The sequence below is a fragment of the Cervus elaphus genome, chromosome 8 (genome assembly GCF_910594005.1).
Source record: "Cervus elaphus chromosome 8, mCerEla1.1, whole genome shotgun sequence".
Taxonomy (NCBI): Eukaryota; Metazoa; Chordata; class Mammalia; order Artiodactyla; family Cervidae; genus Cervus; species Cervus elaphus.
In genome coordinates, this window is record NC_057822.1 from 45,217,785 (window position 1) to 45,236,554 (window position 18,770).

The 18,770-nt window shown below is 42.3% G+C and overlaps 1 protein-coding gene across 4 annotated transcripts in view; it reads right to left on the reverse strand.

Annotated features, from left to right (window-relative positions):
• SPATS2L (spermatogenesis associated serine rich 2 like) overlaps nt 1-18,770 on the reverse strand; it is a 182,425-nt gene that overhangs the window by 156,023 nt on the left and 7,632 nt on the right. For 3 of the 4 annotated variants that reach the window (XM_043910449.1, XM_043910448.1, XM_043910453.1), the window contains exon 2: nt 3,018-3,066. The exons of the other annotated variant lie outside the window; for it this stretch is intronic. The gene's annotated coding sequence lies outside the window, so the exon portion shown is untranslated. The remainder of the gene's footprint in view (nt 1-3,017; nt 3,067-18,770) is intronic. 4 annotated transcript variants of the gene reach the window in all.

The following is an 18,770-nucleotide window of genomic DNA, read 5'->3' on the forward strand; positions in this document are numbered from 1 at the left end:
TAGTGAATCACTTGGCAATCAATTTTAAAATAAACTCTTATGTAGCCATGAGGAAAGCTCATTAAATTACTAGATTTATCTTTCCCTAGACTTTTACTCCTGCACACTGATTAAATTTGAACCAAGACATTAAACGCATTTAACTCTGTTAAAAAATAGTTTGAAAGTTTCCAATGAATTTACTGAAGTCAATTCCCCCAAGCTTCCTCTCCCCACCATATATATTTTTTACATATTGTAATTGCATTTTTCATTTTAATGAGGACCAGTGTTGTCCCTGCTGAGAGAACAAAATGTTCATTCAAATTTTAAAGCAATTTTACACCAAAAGGTTTCATATTGATTAAGCAGGGAAAGCCAAAAATGTTAATCCTAAACTAAACTGAGGTGTGCAAATACAAACAACAGAGATTAATTCCAACCTCAGAGTCCCCAATGTATCATTACCATCATGAGTGATCCCCAAATGGATGACATAAAGGGACAAACTCGGATGACAATATTGTGGCACCAGCAAACCTGCTCATCAGTCTCCTACTGTCTCATCGACAATAAACATAATAAGTAGCATCTATCATAGTGCCAGGGACTATCTGCATGTTAGTTCATACATGCAGTGCCTTTTCAATCCTTAAAACAACCCTATGAGGTAGGTACTATTATTCCTCCCATTTACAAAAGGAAATTAAAATACAGGGAAAGTAACCTGGCCCGGATGCCATGGCTGTAAATAGTTGAGTGGGGAATCAAATCACCAGTTCCTGGTGCCTCAGTTCATATTCTACTGCCTGGCAACATGTTAGTTTTGCTATTGTCATTGTTATAATTTTGATAACAACAAGAACAATTCTTTAAGACCATAGCAAATGTGTGAACCATAGGGGGGAAAAAAAATCTATGTATGCTTGTTTTTATTGGAAAATTTTGTGAAAATGATTATAACCAAGCAACTCTAATTCTGGGAGAACTAATTAAGAAATGAATTAAGGGATTCAATGGATACCCAAATTAGTCATTAGAGCTTGAAGATCTGGAGTTCTGGTCTAAATCCAGCTTTGGCACTTGCATCCAAAATAAACATGACCAGATAAGTACCACAGATCACAATTAAAATGGATTTATATGGCTTATGCATCCACATGGGAGAGGTCGCTTCCTAATTGAATTCGGACACCTCTTCAGTTACTGTGGGTTTCATTTGCCATCTCTCTGTTCTTTTGTAACTGCCGGCAATAGGATTAGGCTGAGGGAGAAATCATTTCCATCAGTGATGTCTGCAGAATGAACATAAAAAGATAAAAGTAAAGCCTTTGAACTATAATTAGAAAATTCCTTAAGTGTGCTCAAGTGACATGTTTCAGACTGTGACCAATTGGCAAGATGAGTTACAGAATGGATGCCCAATGTCACTGTTCTGGGATAAGCAGCCAGTAAAACTAGTGTTCCAACATGAGACTAGAGTGATCTTTTGCAGGCCAAAACATTCCTGCCTTTTACTTCTAATATAATTAGTGACAGACAGCTGGTGGCATCTCATTCTCCCGACAAAAATATGATCAGAATTGTTTTCAATTGGTACATCTTTCCATCAAGCTGCTTGTTGCCTTCAAGCAGAATAATCAGTTTCTGATTATTTGGTACATTCCAAGAAAACAGGAATTGATTGTGCCCTTGCTTGTCTGATGGGGAGAAGGCTGCCAGAATTTACATAGTAACTCTTCAGTTGCCTAAGGGAAAGAAAAACTAAAGTGTGTGTGTGTATATGTGTGTGTGTGTTTGTGTATGTGTGTGTGTGTGACACAGAGAGAGAGGGAGAGAGAGAAAAATCAGTCAGTAGTTTCCATAATAATTCCCTTTGAACAACAATAAAGAAAATGTTTTTATGGTTATTCAGATTTCAGATATAAGGAAGTAAAATATTCTATTCCATTAATGGAAAACAACCAACTCCCACCAATGTTAATGACTCTTTTCCAAAAAGTTTCAGTCATCTTACTCCTGAAGTTTCAGGGTTTTAGAAAAAGAATCAAGCTTAAATATTCACAGAAACATTCAGGTGCAATAAGTCCTCTTTATTTTGGACTACTTCAATTTGGAATTTATAATCATTTGACAGGTTCTATCAGAGATGATCTTTTCACAATGAATGTATGGCTTGCTAAGCAAATTACTTTAAACAAGCAAGACTGCTGGTGGAGAAAATGAAAATATTTCAGGGAAAGTATGAGGAATAAAAAAAAAACATGCTTTCCTCTCCAGAAAATACTTGTGATGAGCCCATTCAAATATCAATAACTAATAATAATAATTGCCATTGAATTGAATGTCAATCTTATGCAGTCCACTTTACACACATGAGCTAGAAAGATCCCAACAACTCTTGCAGAGATGGGTATAATTAACTCCATGTTAGAGAGGAGGAAACTGAGGCTCAGAGAGGCTGGGGACATGCAGAGACCCGACAGTTACTAGGCAGCAGAAGCAGGATGCAAAGCCAGGTTGTCTGGCTCAAAAGGCTGTGTCCTTCCACTCCAAGTCGGCACTGAGTCAGCACTGAAGGCTGCAAACCAGACTTCCGGATTCATGGAACCAAGCTTTCAACAGCACCAAACACGGCTATCAGTGCAGAGAGGGAAAACCACGCGGCGTGGCTCCAGAGCCTGCCACTCTTAACCGTAATCCTTTCTACAACACAAGGGTCTCTATAAACGACTTCTCCCCCTGGTACTTTTACATGCATGAAACTACAGCACAGAAACATAGAGGTAGGTGGAGAAAGTGCACGTGGGTGGGGTAGGACTACTTCCGGTGCTCTGCTGCTCTCCCCCACACTCCACTTCCCACCCCAGCACCAGCAACTTGGCCCTTGAGTTTGCGAACCTGCATGTAAGCACGCTGGTGCTAAAACCCTGGAAGATGGACAGGCTATGACAAAACCCCTGGGAATCAGCGACAGGTGCAGAGGCAGCCAGCCACGTGGGCAGGAGCAGGACAGAAGGGAGGGGCCCTCTGCTCACCTGGGGATCCACGGAGACGGTCCTGGAAGTGGCCGGGGTCTGGAGTGCTCTGGGGGAGAAAAGAAATTTGGGGAATCAGATCTTACGTTTCAAAGCCACACACTCACACCCAAGCTCAGGCTGTCTGACCCGTGACTTAAAACTGCGGGCGGGGTACGTCTCTGTGCCTCAGCCTACTCAACTGTAACATGGAGGACAATAAAAGCAGCTTCCTCGCAGAGATGCTGGGAAGACTGGGCAGTATATAACTTGTGCAATGAATTTACTACTCACAGCAGTGATATTTTAATAATAACAATAGCTAACATTTATTGCTTGGTATTGTTCCAGGGCTTCCATGAGTTGAGTCTACAATACTCTGAAAGAAAGTGTCGGTCGCTCACTGGTGTCTGACTCTTTGCCACCCTATGCACTGTAGCCTGCCCGGGCCCTCTGTCCGTGGGATTCTCCAGGCAAGAATACCGGAGTAGGTTGCCATGCGCTCCTCCAGGAGATCTTCCCAGCCCAGGGATCAAACCTGGGTCTCCTGCACTGCAGGCAGATCTTTACCTTCTGACACCAGGGAAGCCAATACTCTGAGATAATCACTTCTGCCGCTGGCATTGTGCAGATAAAGAAAATGAGGCATTGAAAGTTGAAAGCATCTGTCTCATAAAAATATACAGGGCAAGTGATGGAGCTGGGATTCTGTGACCACCTGACCACAGGGCCTGGACTTTAAATCACAGGGATATCCTGCCTAATTTATCACAAATAGATGTTAGCTATTATTGTTTCTATGATAGTCTCCTTTCCAAAGGATAGCCTGTAACATCCATACAAGCCCAGCTAGTAATCACTCAGGCATTAGAGACAGCAGCTGGGCTGGTTAGCCAACCAGGCAAACAGTAAGTCCACAATCTCTTCAAGCCTTCCCTGAGAATCCCTCTGCATCCGTTCCTCTGTTAAGCTCCGCGTAGGGCTTCAAAAGCTCTGGTCACTGATCCTGCAAAGTCAGCTCAACCTCCCTGAAACAACCAGGGGAAGACGACAGGAGCGAAAGCCGGGAAGGACGGGGCAAGACCTCAGGACGCCGGATGCTGGGCCTGGCTTGGCGCCAACTCTCTGGGTGACCTTCTCCAAGTCAGCTGACTGTTCCGGGTTTCATTTTTAAGTGAGAGGACTGACCGAGAGGCTCTTTTAAGCGCTGAGATTTTAATCCACAATTCTATTCTGACTCTCTTTCAATTGGACTAACTTTTCCTTCCAACAGTCCATTTCTGAGAGAATATACTGTAACCCTTCATTTTGCTAACACGCTGAGTGAACACAATGCCAGACGCTGTGAATGTGCCCGGGATATCAACACAAGACAAAGCCTACACTTTGTGATGAGCTCTGAGAGCTTGATGAAGTCTCATCACAGGAAGTCCTGGCAATCGGAAAACCAGGGCCGAGCGCAGCCCTTAGGACAACTGCACATGCCTGCTGGGCCCCCCGACTTGGGGTGGGGCCCCCCACGTGGGGCGGGGACCCCAAAGACCTCTGAGCCAGTCTTAGCACCCAGGGTCCTGGTGTCCCAGGCGCCCAGCAATCTGGGAAGAGGGTGCTGTGCTAAGCCGATGGGGTAGCTAAGAATGTGAAAAATAAGGCAGAAACCAGACAAGAAGGGAGATGCTTGAGTTGAGGGTTAGGTTTGTTTTCTGAAAGCAACAGTGTTGTGTACAATAAACAAAAGAGATGAGAACTGAGCTGGCACTTGACTGTCTTCTTCAACTACTTGACTTTCTTCACTTTAATAAAGTACACCAACGGCCATTTCAATAGCAATCTTTTCTTTTACATATGTGTGTGTCTGTGCGCATGCGTGCCTGCTTCTTTGAGAAACATTTACTTTGACACAAGATGCTACTGACTTTATTTAAAGATCAGTTCATCACACTTAAGATATATTTGCTTTTACAGAAGCTCCTTGGAGGGAAATCATTCAGTGAGTATAACACTTCCATTAAAAAGAAACTGATTTTAAAATGTGCTTTTTCAAACTTTTGACAAAAACAATTCTTTGATTTTCTTTATGTACCACAAAAGGCAGAGATTGTTGTGTGGACTCTGTAATAAATAACATGAGTTGTCAAATGAGATAGTAAACATTTATAGATTTAATTTTTAATAAAGACTTTTAAATATAACCCAAAATGTTCATCAATCTTTGACATGGGAGGAAGTACCATTTTGGTAAACTCCATGTCCTACCACAACAGAAGTGGCAGAAGATGTTTATGGTTCTTAGAGAGGGTAATGATGGTATTCTTTACAGGATGGTCAAATATTTGCAGCATATAATTCTAGAAGGCACAGAAAGGTAGAACGTAAAATGTATTATTCTGACAAGTATTTAGGGAATGGATACACTGTCTTAATGCTATGTCTCTACCAAAGTACCCAGTGCATGGGAATCTACAGAGAATTTAGTACCTAAATTGGCTCTGAGAAAGGTTCTAAAAATGCTTTAAGCAATGGCAGCGTTGTTAGAGAACATGAATACACTTCAAGGATGACAACTCTGAAGAACAATACTCTCTAAGATATATAAATTATAGCTTTCTTTAGCTTAGAAAGAAAAATAAAATAAAATTTAGTACTGATTATCCTTGGGGTGAAGAATTATGAGTGATTTTTTTCCTTATCATTTTGTCTGCTTTCCAAGCTTCCTATAATGAGCATGTGTAATTTTAACAATTTAAGAAAAAAAAAACTTTTTTCATTCTCAAGACACCTGGTGAAAAAAGTGAAAAGGCTTTGGAATCAGACTAACTTGGGTTCAAATCCCTGCTTATACCCTTTCTAGCTTGGTGCCCTCAGATAAGTTATTCAGCAGTCGAAACTGAACATGAAATGGAAATAATAATACATGCATTAAAGCATCATTTTAACTACGGGAGATGAGATACTGTAAGTGCTTAGCACAGAGTAGGAATCCAAGAAATGACAATCACTCTTCTATTCACAGTACAGGCAAGAGAAGCTCAATTTTCCGAAAACAGTGAATACATTTGATGATGTTTATATTGATGCTTCAGGCCATTTGTTTACAGAAACACTGAACTTTTAATAGGTAATTTTCAGAAAGCTTCTAACAATTAAAAGTTCCAAGAAAGAGTAAGTAAGAGGCTTTCCCCTTACTCTCCCTTCCATCATGATGATTAGATTCCTACAATCTGAGACTCTTGGGTTCACTAGTATTTGCCACTTTGTGGGTATGTTCAGAAATCCTCTGACTGGGACGGAAGATGGGACAGTGTGTTCAGGTGAACGCTTTAGAGCAAAGAGAAAGAAATCATAGCTATCACAATCAAGATCTTATCCATATTGTCATTCCTTATGAGGAAATTGAGGTAAATAAATTTGGGACTGCTTAAATGAAGGATGAGGGACAAGATCAGAGATTTTCTGCGTTTTGTTTTTTTTTTTTTAACGGTAGATTTGTGGATTATTTTCAACCTATTCACGTGAAAGTAGTTCAATCAAGTAGGTTTATGATAAACTATATGCACCTAACAAAAAGAAGTCAAATGGGCCTTAGGAAGCATCACTATGAACAAAGCTAGTGGAGGTGACAGAATTCCAGGTGACCTATTTCAGATCCCAAAAGATGCTGCTGCTACAGTGCCGCATTCAATATGCCAGCAAATTTGGAAAACTCAGCAGTGGCCATGGGACTAGAAAAGGTCAGTATTCATTCCAATCCCAAAGAAAGGCAATGCCAAAGAATGCACAAACTACCATGCAACTGCACTCATCTCACACGCTAACAAAGTCATGCTCAAAATTCTCCAAGCCAGGCTTCAGCAATACATGAACCATGAACTTCCATATGTTCAAGCTGGATTTTAAAAAGGCAGAGGAACCAGACACCAAATTGCCAACATCTGTTGGATCATCAAAAAAGCAAGAGAGTTCCAGAAAAACATCTACTTCTGCTTTACTGACTACACCAAAGCATTTGACTGTGTGGGTCACAACAAACTGTGGAAAATTCTTCAAGAAATGGGAATTCCAGACCACCTGACCTGCCTCCTGAGAAATGTGTATGCAGGTCAAGAAGCAACAGTTAGAACCAGACATGGAACAACAGACTGGTTCCAAATAGGAAAAGGAGTACATCAAGGCTGTATATTATCACCCTACTTATTTAAGTTATATGCAGAGTACATCATGAGAAATGCTGGGCTGGAGGAAGCACAAGCTGGAATCAAGATTTCCGGGAGAAATATCAATAACCTTAGATACGCAAATGACACCACCCTTATAGCAGAAAGCAAAGAACTAAAGAGCCTCTTGATGAAAGTGAAAGAGGAGAGTGAAAAAGTTGGCTTAAAATTCAACATTCAAAAAACTAAGATCATGGCGTCTGATCCCATCACTTCATGGCAAATAGATGGGGAAACAATGGAAACAGTGACAGGCTTTATTTTCTTGGGCTCCAAAATCACTGCAGATGGTGACTGAAGCCATGAAATTAAAAGACACTTGCTCCTTGGAAGAAAAGCTATGACCAACTTAGACAGCATATTAAAAAGCAGACATTACTTTGCTGACAAATTCCGTCTATTCAAAGCTATTGTTTTTCTAGTAGTCATGTATGGATGTAAAAGTTGGACTATAAAGAAAGCTGAACGACAAAGAATTAATGCTTTTGAACTGTGGTGTTGGAGAAGACTCTTGAGAGTCCCTTAGACTGCAAGGATATCAAATCAGTCAAATCCTAACGGAAATCAGTCCTGAATATTCATTGGAAGGACTGATGCTGAAGATGAAATCCAATACTTTGGCTACCTGATGTGAAGAACTGACCCACTGGAAAAGATCCTGATGCTGGGAAAGATTGAAGGCAGGAGGAGAAGAGGATGACAGAGGATGAGATGGTTGGATGGCATCACTGACTCAAAGGACATGAGTTTGAGCAAGTTCCGGTGGGTGGTGATGGAGAGGGAAGCCTGGCATGCTGCAGTTCATGGGGGTCACAAAGAGTTGGACACGACTGGGAGACTGAACTAAACTGAACAAAATAAGGCTGGTAGGGATATGCTGCCCTTGGATATATGTTGCTGCACCTTCACTACAGCAAGAAATACTGATTTAACTGGCTTTACTATCAAATCAAGTATTTGTTGACACGTGAAATGAACAATATAGAGGAAAAGCTTGATACAGAGGTCAAGTCCCATTCCAACTCACTCCAAGGGACTGTCCAAAGTCTTCTTTTGCATTGAAATTGTGTTCTAATAATGTTTGCTTCAGTCACAGATAACAGGAATTTTCATTATAATGGGATTTGTTACATAAATGAATATTGGTATAGATTTTTATGTAGCACAATTTATTATAAAAAATACAGCTCAAAAAAAAAAAAATTCATTACATACTTAACCTCTCCCTTTCTCTCAACCCTGGAGACATATTTTGCTTTCTACCTGAGGTGTGGACTGTTCTCTCCTTTTCAGTGTTTGATTCCTTTCTGTTCCTCTGAGAGTGCCGAGTACAGAGCAGACACTCAAGAAATAGCCGATGAAGAAATGAGATGAATGAAATGCAGCAGCAAGGCAAATAAGGGAAATTCAGAATAGTTTCCTGTATAGAAGGAGAAAGGGCTTCCCAGGTGGCACTAGTGGTAAAGAACCCGCCTGCCAATGCAGGAGACAGAAGAGATGCAGGTTAGATCCCTGGGTCGGGAAGATCCCCTGGAGGAGGGCATGGCAATCCACTCCAGTACTCTTGCCTGGAGAATCCCATGGACAGAGGAGCCTGGTGGGCTACAGTCGATGGGTTTGCAAAGAGTCAGACATGACTGAAGCAACTTAGCAGGCACACGCCTAGAAGGAGAAACAAAATTTCCAAACCAATTCAAGATGAGTACAGCAAGCAGGGTTAGCCATTCCCAGGTAGCAGGTCCTTCATGGGGGTTTGTGTAAAACATCTAGCACTTGGCTCACACCACTCCCCCTGCCCCCCATCCCTGAGGAATGCCACAGAGACACTTCCATCATTATGGACCTGAAACACACTCATAAGACGTGAGCTCAAACTAGTGGCCAATGGACCAATGCTGTCCTTCTAAGGACTGAGAGAGAGGGTCACCACGACCAGCCGGGAGGCAAGAACGGGCAGGGAGGTTAGCCCGAAACATCCCAGGGAAAGGGAGCAGCCCCACGGGTGAGATGGACTCTCTGGCAGCCAGACACAGAAGCAGTTTCTGAGCCCTTGCCAACATTACCAGGGCTCAGGGGAACCGCGGGAGACTTCAGAAAAGTGTGTGTGATGTCCAGTGTCAAAATTCCTAACTTCTCCTTCCTTCTCCCCTGTGTCAAAATGATTGCTTTAATAATCAAAGAGCTGCTTATAATTGTTTATAATGCAACCCTGTTGGAATGTTTTCCTATCTGATATCTTTTTTATAAAACTTTTTTATTGAAAGCTAAAATAATGCATCAAACATACAAGTTTTGCTTCTATCTTGAAACAACACAGCAGACTTAAATGCCTGTTTCTATAAAGGTCTATATTGTGTTCAAAGGAACCACCTACTGATGCCAAGGGCCTCCTTCCTTCATCAGAGGGATGTGCCATGGGATTGAGCATTCAAGCTCTGAGAGATGCCACGCTCGTTGGGCGACAGGGGCTTCCTGGGCAGTCATGGAGCCTGTCCCTTTATTATTGCAAAATGTATAAGTGAAGAGTTAGGAGGGTCAAGTGAGGTTAGCACCAGGAATGGTGCATTTTTACAAATATTCCCATTATTCATTTGAAAATATTTAAAATGGTAAATTGCCTTCTCCTTGGGAGGCAGGACCTGTCACTATTAATTTGTAACTTGGGAGCTAACCATCAGAGCACTTTTGAGTTAACTCATTGGTTGGCTCAATGCATTTAATTCTCCCTACGACCTTTGACTGTGAAGGAGTCATTATCTCTGGGCAAGAGCAGAAGGAGCCAAGGCTCAGAGGCAGTAAAGCACTCAGCCCAGCGTTACGCAGCTGCCGAGGGCTGGATGAGGCCACATCTCAGATCCAATCCGCAGATCCAGAGTCCAGCCTCTGTCCACGGTTGTAACTGCTCACTAGTTGTGCAGAGAGCCCACACTCAGCTCGCAGGCCCTTCCCACCTGCTACACCACCACGGGCAACATACTCTCCCCAGGCTGAGTTGGTGGTCATGCTGTGTCAAGATGCAAAACCTTCTTAGTTCCTGGGCTATGAGGGACACTATTTCTCCCCTGCAGGAACTAAAAGGAGCTGAAGGGAAACTGAGACAATTAGAAGGCAAGAATTGTGTAAGCTCAAGGACTGTGAAAATTCAAGAACTCAGAAACCAAAGGTAGCTTTCTTGACTAGACAAGAGTTGGTTATAAACTTGGCAACAAAATACCTCTTGGATATGAAATATTACTACCAGGGCATTTTTTTCTCTTTCATTTTTCACTAAGAACTGAAACCTACAAAATGACAAGCCAGGATTACCCGTGTATTAAAAGACAACTTCAATTGCTCCTTTGTTCTAAGAAACTGTGTGTTAGGTACTGACTGGCAATACTTTCTACCTTGATCTTCGTATTAATTATGCATTTTTCCTACAAAAATTGACTGCCACACTACACATTGTAAGTCAGATTTGAGAGCTGCCAAGATAAATGTTCCAAATGGCTGACTTTTTAAAGACAACCTGTCAGTTCACCAAATAATTCTTTGGAGGTTTGTCCCAGCATTTTTATGTCTCCCTTATACCTATAGCAATTGTTATGGCTCTTTCCTTATATATCATCTTACAATTAAGGCTAAAGATTTTTCCTTTCAACCCTTAATATACAAGTAATGAAACTTATAATCCCTTTTGACAGCATCTATTTACTTTGGCTGTTATTGTTAATTCCTATACTGATGTGTGTGAAATACTCAGAATGCTAGGGAGGTAAGCAATTCTGGCCTAGCCCATCCATCTAAAACAAAGACGATTTCTGTATTTTTTGACTAAATAAATGTTTTCTTCCTCAAGGTTTGCTTTCATCAAATAATCATACCAATGTTTTATTTCCTTTAGTTGACACTTTATTTTAATGAGGCTTGATTCCAAAACATATAAAAACATACGCACCTGGGAGGTGCTATATTGAGCAAGCTCAGAGTTCCAGCCAAGTGTCCTATCTTTTATGTGGCACCAAGTGACATTTCGTGAAAAACACAATGGTAACTATTCATCCCGCCAGCCTTGAAAAGATAGGCACGAGCTGCCTGCCAGAATGGAAAGGCTTAAGCTTTGAAATCAGACAGCTGGCTTCAAACACCATCTCTACCACCACTGACTCTGTGACCTTGGGCAAGCTGCTAGTCTCCCATCAGAGGTTTTTCACCTAAAATCTGGGGTAACAGACGTACCTCAATGGGGTTATGGAAGAGCTAAATGAGAATTTTGAGATAAAAAAATCCCTAGCATATCACCTGGCACATTAGCAGATACTAAAGAATTGTTCGTTTTTTCTGCTTCTCTGTAAAATGCCATTAGTAATTCATTTTGTTGTCTATGCACAGAAATGAATGTAAAGGATATTAACTGTGGCACTCTTCGTGACAGCAAAGAACTGGAAATGGTCTAAGCATAGAGAAATGATTACATTAAGGTATATTCATGTATTGAAATATATGCAGTCATTCCGAATATTTCTCAAGTAATGTTTTTTGACAAGAGAAATTGCTACTCTAGAAAATAAAGTGAGGACAAGAGACAAGAAAACCTGTATAATAACAATAGCTCACACTTACTGAGCATTTACTACAAGGCATGTACCATGCTAAGTATTTTATATGTACTATTTTATTAATTCTTATACAATAAACCTAGTAGATGCATACTATTATTATCCCCATTTTATAGACGTAGAAATGGAAGTTTTGATAGTTTAAGCAATTTACAATCACTACATAAGTAGTATAGCCAGGTCTAAAATCTCAAACTGTCTGATTCCAAGACAGTTTTAAGTCATACTGACTGTTTAGTACAAACTTCTCAGGTCCATCATGAAGCTAGTTTAAACACATACACACACACACAATGTATGCACATACTCACAACCACACATGAACGCATATCTGAAAGGAAAATACAACTGGTGCTAACAAAGATGATCTCTGGGTGGTGAAATTTTAGCTGACTTTTCATTCTTTTACCCACTTCAGTATTTTTTCCAAATTCAATGAATATGCAATTATTTCTATAGTCAGAAAAAAGTTTTTTGCAAAGAAACAAAAAAACTTGTTGAAAGTATTTTGTAAAATATAAAGCACTACCAAAGCGCAGTATTTCTAGGAAGCAAGAGTTTATTCCTTTTTATTGCAGGTTTGAATTCCTCATTGCTACTGTTCTTTCACATTATGTTTTTTCTTTCCATTGAGTCCAAGGTAAAAAGCATGTAGAAGACTATTTTGTACACAAAGAAAACAAAATACAGTACACAAATATTGTTTGTATAATTGACATTTGATATTAATGTAAAAGTCAAAGAGTTTGTGTGGTAGGTGGAGGGGGTTGGGGAACTTTTTCAAATAATACAGAATTTTCCACTTAGAGAAACACATCCATTAGTGACATGATGCCACCAGTGCAGTCTCGGTCATGGTCACAGTTAGTGACGCTATCGTGGAACCACTTACATAGATGCCAGCATGCTGTGTGGACACGCCTCGGTGTGATTTGCGCCTGTCCCAGGAGGAGTGAGTATCATGATGTGCTGGAGTAACACCCAAGGTCTGATTGCCCATCCCACCACCAGGTAGTTTTCAAAGCAATGATTCCACAAACAGAACTGAGTGATACACAAGAAACGAATTCCTTCGAACCAAACAAGCTCATATGAGTTGAAATTAGAGATGAAGTATGAGTTTACTTGACAAAATTATTTTCTAAAAATAAATAAAAAATAGGGTCATTTACATATGCCCTTGAGTAAGCTTTTCAAAAGAAAAATGTATGCAATCTACAAGTTACTCCAAATTAATCTCGTTACATTTCATAATACAGCTTCTATGATTGGCAGTAAGTGGATCAATAATGATGGCATCACTAAGGCATCTGATTCTTTCCTGGCTGTATCCTCTTAGAGAGAGCTTGGGGGCAAGAAAGTAAACCCAAGTGCAAGATGATCAAACTCTTTCAAACAAAGAAACAAACAAAACACAGGTAACAATTCATGTATGGATGTCAAGAAGTCTCTTGGAGAAAGTCACAGAACTCTGTCTTTGGACTGTCTTGGTCCACATTTTATCAATGACAGAGGAAACACCTTTCTCAAAAGTATAATTGACAAACAAGTGAAAGATGTACCACTGAGAGATTAAATTTTTAGAAGTTAGAATCCAAAATTGTCTTGATAGAGAGGAAAAATGATTTGCAAAAAAACGAACAATTTTCATCAACCTTCATGAAGGTACTTCTAGTGCATTTCCATAAGCAACAACTAAATATGCCTCGCCTTAACAAATGAGAAATAACTACAGACAATCCAGAAGATTCAGAAGGTGAAATCCTACCAAGGTTTGGAAATGATAAACTAATGTTGTCATGACCACCTCAGTTGATACCACCCACTGCAACTGCAACAGTTCTTATTCTGAGACTAGGAGAACAATAAATGAGTTCATATGTTAATGCCACAAACCAGCACTAAATAATATTTTTAATGCCATTATTTTTAACAGCATTAAAGGTAGCAGATTTATACTCTCTTCGTTGAGTGTTCATGGGTTGAATACGACACTCCACTGAGGCTATAGTATCGCCATGGGGCGATCAATTGCATCAAGGGCCCAGGAAGCCATTGACAGCCCCTGCATGCACTGAATCCAGTCCATCATTTAGACTTCACAGGATAAATACAGGAAAAAGGACAAAGGCCTTCTAGATGAGGACACTAGCCGTCACAGTAGCCAGCATAACATCTTTCACTTCCCCCTTTAAAAATTATAGGACTGCCCCCATTCCTATAATAGACACAGGTCAGTTAGAAGTGGCAGTATCTCAGACCCAGCTATGTTTATAGGTTTCCTCAGTTATGTATTAGCAATCACTACAATACACGAAAGTTAGCCCACACCGAGAGCAACACGCCTCCAATCAAATCCATTCTCTCCTGAGTGTGCTAAAGCTTTTTCTCTCTTTTTGTCAGCAACAAAGGCGACAATAAACAACTTCCCAAACACCCACAGTTAAGGAAAGAACGGCCCCAACAAAGTAAGTGTGAAGCCTGTCCCCGTATCTAATTTGTGTATGAAGCTTCCTTTTCTGGGTTCTTTTAATGGCTTCCTTTATCTATAATTTATCAGCAAAGAATAGAAATCAAAGTTTATTTTGATGGCAGTGCACCTGACTATTCAGAGATTCAAAAACTTGCTTTGCTTATTCTTATATTATCCTGGCAGACGATGTAAACATGTCTTTTTTTCTTTTTCCCCCCATGGCTTCATGCTGCATTCATAATCCCAGATGAATATTTTCACAAATGCAAACCATTAGGCAGGACTGGCCTTAAGCAAAAATGTGAAGACAACTTCCTTCTGATCCTTTTTCACCCAGGGATGGCTGAATTCTGGGTCTCCAGACCCAGATTTCGTATCTTCTTCCTTATCAGTCTCAGGAAAGGGTCTGTAAAATCTGATAAGTTACCACTGCCTTAGCATTGCATTTTAGGCCCTGTTGCTGGGCACTTTATACCTTGTTTTATTTAGTCATAAAAAAGTCGTAACAAAGCAAGTAGGTATTATTAATTTCACTTCATAAATGGGAAAATTGAGGTTCAGGAAGATTAATCTTCAGGAAGATTAAGTAATTGGCTCAAGTTCATTACAGCCAGTCAATTACATGAGTCAAAACTGGGCTTTCCAAGCATCAAATTTGCCCTCTTTTCTTCCAAACCATACTGGTCTTGGGAAAGAAAATAGAGTTTTTATAATGTAGGCTTTTGCATATTAGAGAGCAAGAAAGAGTAAGTATTGATATTTGAAAAGCTCTTTTAAGTAGTATGAATTCTGAAATCACACCATAAAGGCAGCAGCTACCTTTCTAGTCTACATGGAAGACCAACTTTCCCACAGGGAACAAAGAAGCAGATATACCATAATTTAGGAAAATCAGCCTACACTTGCCTTCCCCTTCTCTTCCCAAATTGCATCCATGGTACAAATGGGACCCCCGAGACCAGTGGGGCAGCCAAACTGAGTTCCCGGCCCTTTGCTGGCAGGAGTCGGTTTTGAAGAAGCTTGATATGGAGCAGCAGGCACTTAGGATAGGGCTTGTCGCTCAGGGGCAAGACTATTGGCTTAAGAAAGCTTGGAGGTAAGTGATGGGACACTTATCAAAGGCAATTTGGGATTCCGACACAAGCACTCAAAGTGGGGACCTGGGGATGTGAGAGACAGCCTGGGGTGCCAAGTGGAAATTTGGTACCTGAGATGGAGACGGTTCTGGCTTCCCGGATAAGGGGAGGCGGACTGCACGGTCAGGCCAACGGAGAGCCACTCAGCTTCAGAGGGAAAGGAGCTGGAGCCCCTGCCAAGGGCCCGACCCGGTCCCAGATGTTGCAGGTGGGAGAGCAGTCACACCTGGGTGGTCACCGCTTCTCAGGCCGGTCTCTGTACAGCGGGACTCTCAGACTTTTAACACAACAACCTCTCCCCCTACCGGGATCTTACACGAATGCCTGACATGTAAAAGCAAGTCAGAACAACTGCCTAGGGCATTCTTATTAGAACCGAGGGGTTCAACAGAACACAGCACGCAAACCACCAGGACACAGCGCCGAGGCCCACTGCCTATCGGCCTCGCCGGCATGGAGTCCATGGAACTTGATAGTCAGGGCGTCTTCTCTTTACCTTCAGGTTTCTCCTCTGGCTCCAACCTGATGAGTTCTGCTTTCCTGTCACTGGTTGGCTTTTCCACTTGAAAACAGAAAGCTCTGCGAATCTCTTAGGACATATTATCTTCCGGGTCCTTGTGACAGCTCTATACCTTACCCCAAGGCTTTTGGGCCAAATGATCCACAGACCGCTGGAAAGTTCCCAGTACCCTAAGGCACGACTGAGGAGAATTTACCAGCTGTGAGGCAGGTCATTTTGCTTGATGCACAGTGCTTCATCATGGACATATTATTGAGACTCAAGACAGTGGGGGAGCTGGGACTTCTCCCCTGGGGAAGGATCCGTGGCAGGATGGGGGATCTCAGATATCGCGGCTCTGGGTGTTCTGTCTGCACCTCACAAGCAGGAGCCTTCCTGGGAACGGGGCTCCTCTTGCCCTGCCCTTGCTGCTCCTGTCTACCTCAAAGCCTCCCTCCAACACACAGTCTCCCTGCTCCCCTCTCCCGAGGGTGACTGGGTCTGTCGGGGGAGACAGATGTGCCTGACTTGGGATTTCAGCTCTGAACACGTGGTACGAAGGGCTCCCTGCTGCAGTTTTCACAATCTCTCTCTGTGAAACTGAATCTTGTCTAAAGCACTTAATATCTCAGTTTGGTTCAGTTCACTCACTCAGTCGTGTCCGACTCTTTGCGACCCCATGGACTGCAGCACGCCAGGCTTCCCTGTCCATCACCAACTTAGCATCTCTGGATTTATGAAATGGAGCAACTGCTGCTTCTCTACACCTGTAGGGCTGACTTAATCATTCAGAAAGCTTTTGGGAGTGGTTCAAACAAGATGCATCTCCGGGGAGCAAGGAGATGTCCTCCGTCGATGCTGTCCAATAGCACCACTACGCGAGCCACACAGGAAAGTGTGAAAGTGTCAGTTGCTCAGCCGTGTCCGACTCTTTGCAACCCCAAGGACTGTAGCCCGCCAGGCTCCTCTGTCCACGGGCTTCTCCAGGTAAGAATGCTGGAGTGGGTTGCCATTTCCTTCTCCAGGGCATCTTCCTGACCCAGGGATGGAACTTCCTGACCCAGGGATGCCTGCATTGCAGACAGACTCTTTACCATCTGAGCCACCAGGGAAGCCCAAACACAGGTAGTTACAACTTCCTAGTAGCCTTGTTAAGAAAGAAAATAAAAAGAAATGTGAAATTAACTTTAATAATGTTTTATTCAACCTACTATATTCGAAATGTTACTGTTTTAACATGGGATCAATATTAAAGTTTGTTAATGAGCTATTTTATGCTCTGTTTTGCATGCTGAGTTTGAATCCCTATGTATTTCACACTCCTATCTCTGTTTGGATCAGGTGTGTTTCAAGTGCTCGGCAGCCACAGGCAGCTATGGTCATGGTACAGGACACCACAGCCCTGTAATCTCTTCTCTGTTCCCATGCCTCCTCTCATTTCTCTCCTGTAACAACTCGTTTCCTTTAGGAGGGATGCTGTGGGCAAGGGTAGTCAGTGGGGACCAGGATCATTAGAGAAGACTTTGATACACACCCAAAGGGAGAGCCAGATCACAAAGGAGCTTTTGTGCCAGGCTAGGGAGCTTAGGTTTTTATCCTGGAGGAGCAGTGACTCTGCAGAAGGATTTTAAGCAGCAGAGAGTCCGTGATCAAATTTGCCTTTTAGAAAGGCAGCAGTGTGGGGAAGGGATTGGAAGCAGGCCAGACAGAAGGCAGTGAGACCAGTTACAAGGCTACTGCAGTAACCCTCGAGAGAGTGATGAGGGCCTGAACCAAGGCAGTTGTGGAGGTAACGGCCTGGAGAGATGAGGGCAGAGTTACGGGTTTGAGAAGATAGTTTTTACAAGGCTAAGCCATCAATGAAGAATAGGGGTTGAGTAAGAGAGAGGATCCTAGAACAACTCCCAGCTTTTAAAATTGATCAAATGGCTTCATTAATTGACGCAGAGAACACAGAAGGAGTAGGCTGGCTGTAGAAGTAGGGTTTTGAACTCACGGAGTTTAAGATGCCTGGCACAGGTATCAGGAGTGTTCATGGTCGGAGCTGCAGACCAAGGAATCGACGGCTACAGGTGGTAACAGAAGAAAGGAGTAGGTGAGCAGAGAGGGTTGAAGGATGAACCTTCAAGGGTGCTGAGGTCTGGGAGGAGAGGAGCCTGCAGAGAACTCCAATGCAGAGCAGTTGGGCAACAGGAAAGAAATCAGGAGAGGAATGACTCAGAAAACAGGTGGGCAAGGTTTCAAGGTGGAGAGATCAGTAACACCAGAGGCAGTGCACAGGTCAAGAATCATAAGAAAATCCTAGACCACGGGTCTGGCGGTTTGAAGCACAGAGGCGGCCGTTACAAGAGGACAGGGCTGTAGAGGGTGGAGAAGAAAGGGGAGTTGGGGCAGGGCAGGTGATGTGTGAGGACCTGTTCTTCAAGGAGATGCCTTCTCAGACCAGGGAGGGAGATGGAACGTGACCAGACAGACAGGGAAGGGACCACAAGGATATTGTTGGACTTCTCTTGTTATTAAAGAGTGAGAAATATTTATGAATGCTTATGAGATGAAAATGAAGGCTGGTTGAGACCCCGAGGGAAAAGAGAGATGATGGAAAGAGACACTCGAGGAAGCAAGAGGGGATGGTGTCCAGACAGATGGGCCTCAGAGCACAGGAAAGTGAAAGGAAGAAAAGGAGTGAGGAAGAAGACACGTTTACAAGGAAGACACAACAGCCCTTTATGAAACTGCTTGTCTTTATTTAGAAATCTGTATGAAAGACAATTACAGTGTGTGTGTTAGTTGCTCAGTTGTATCTGATTCTTTGCGACCCTATGGACTCTAGATCGCCAAGCTCCTCCGTCCATGG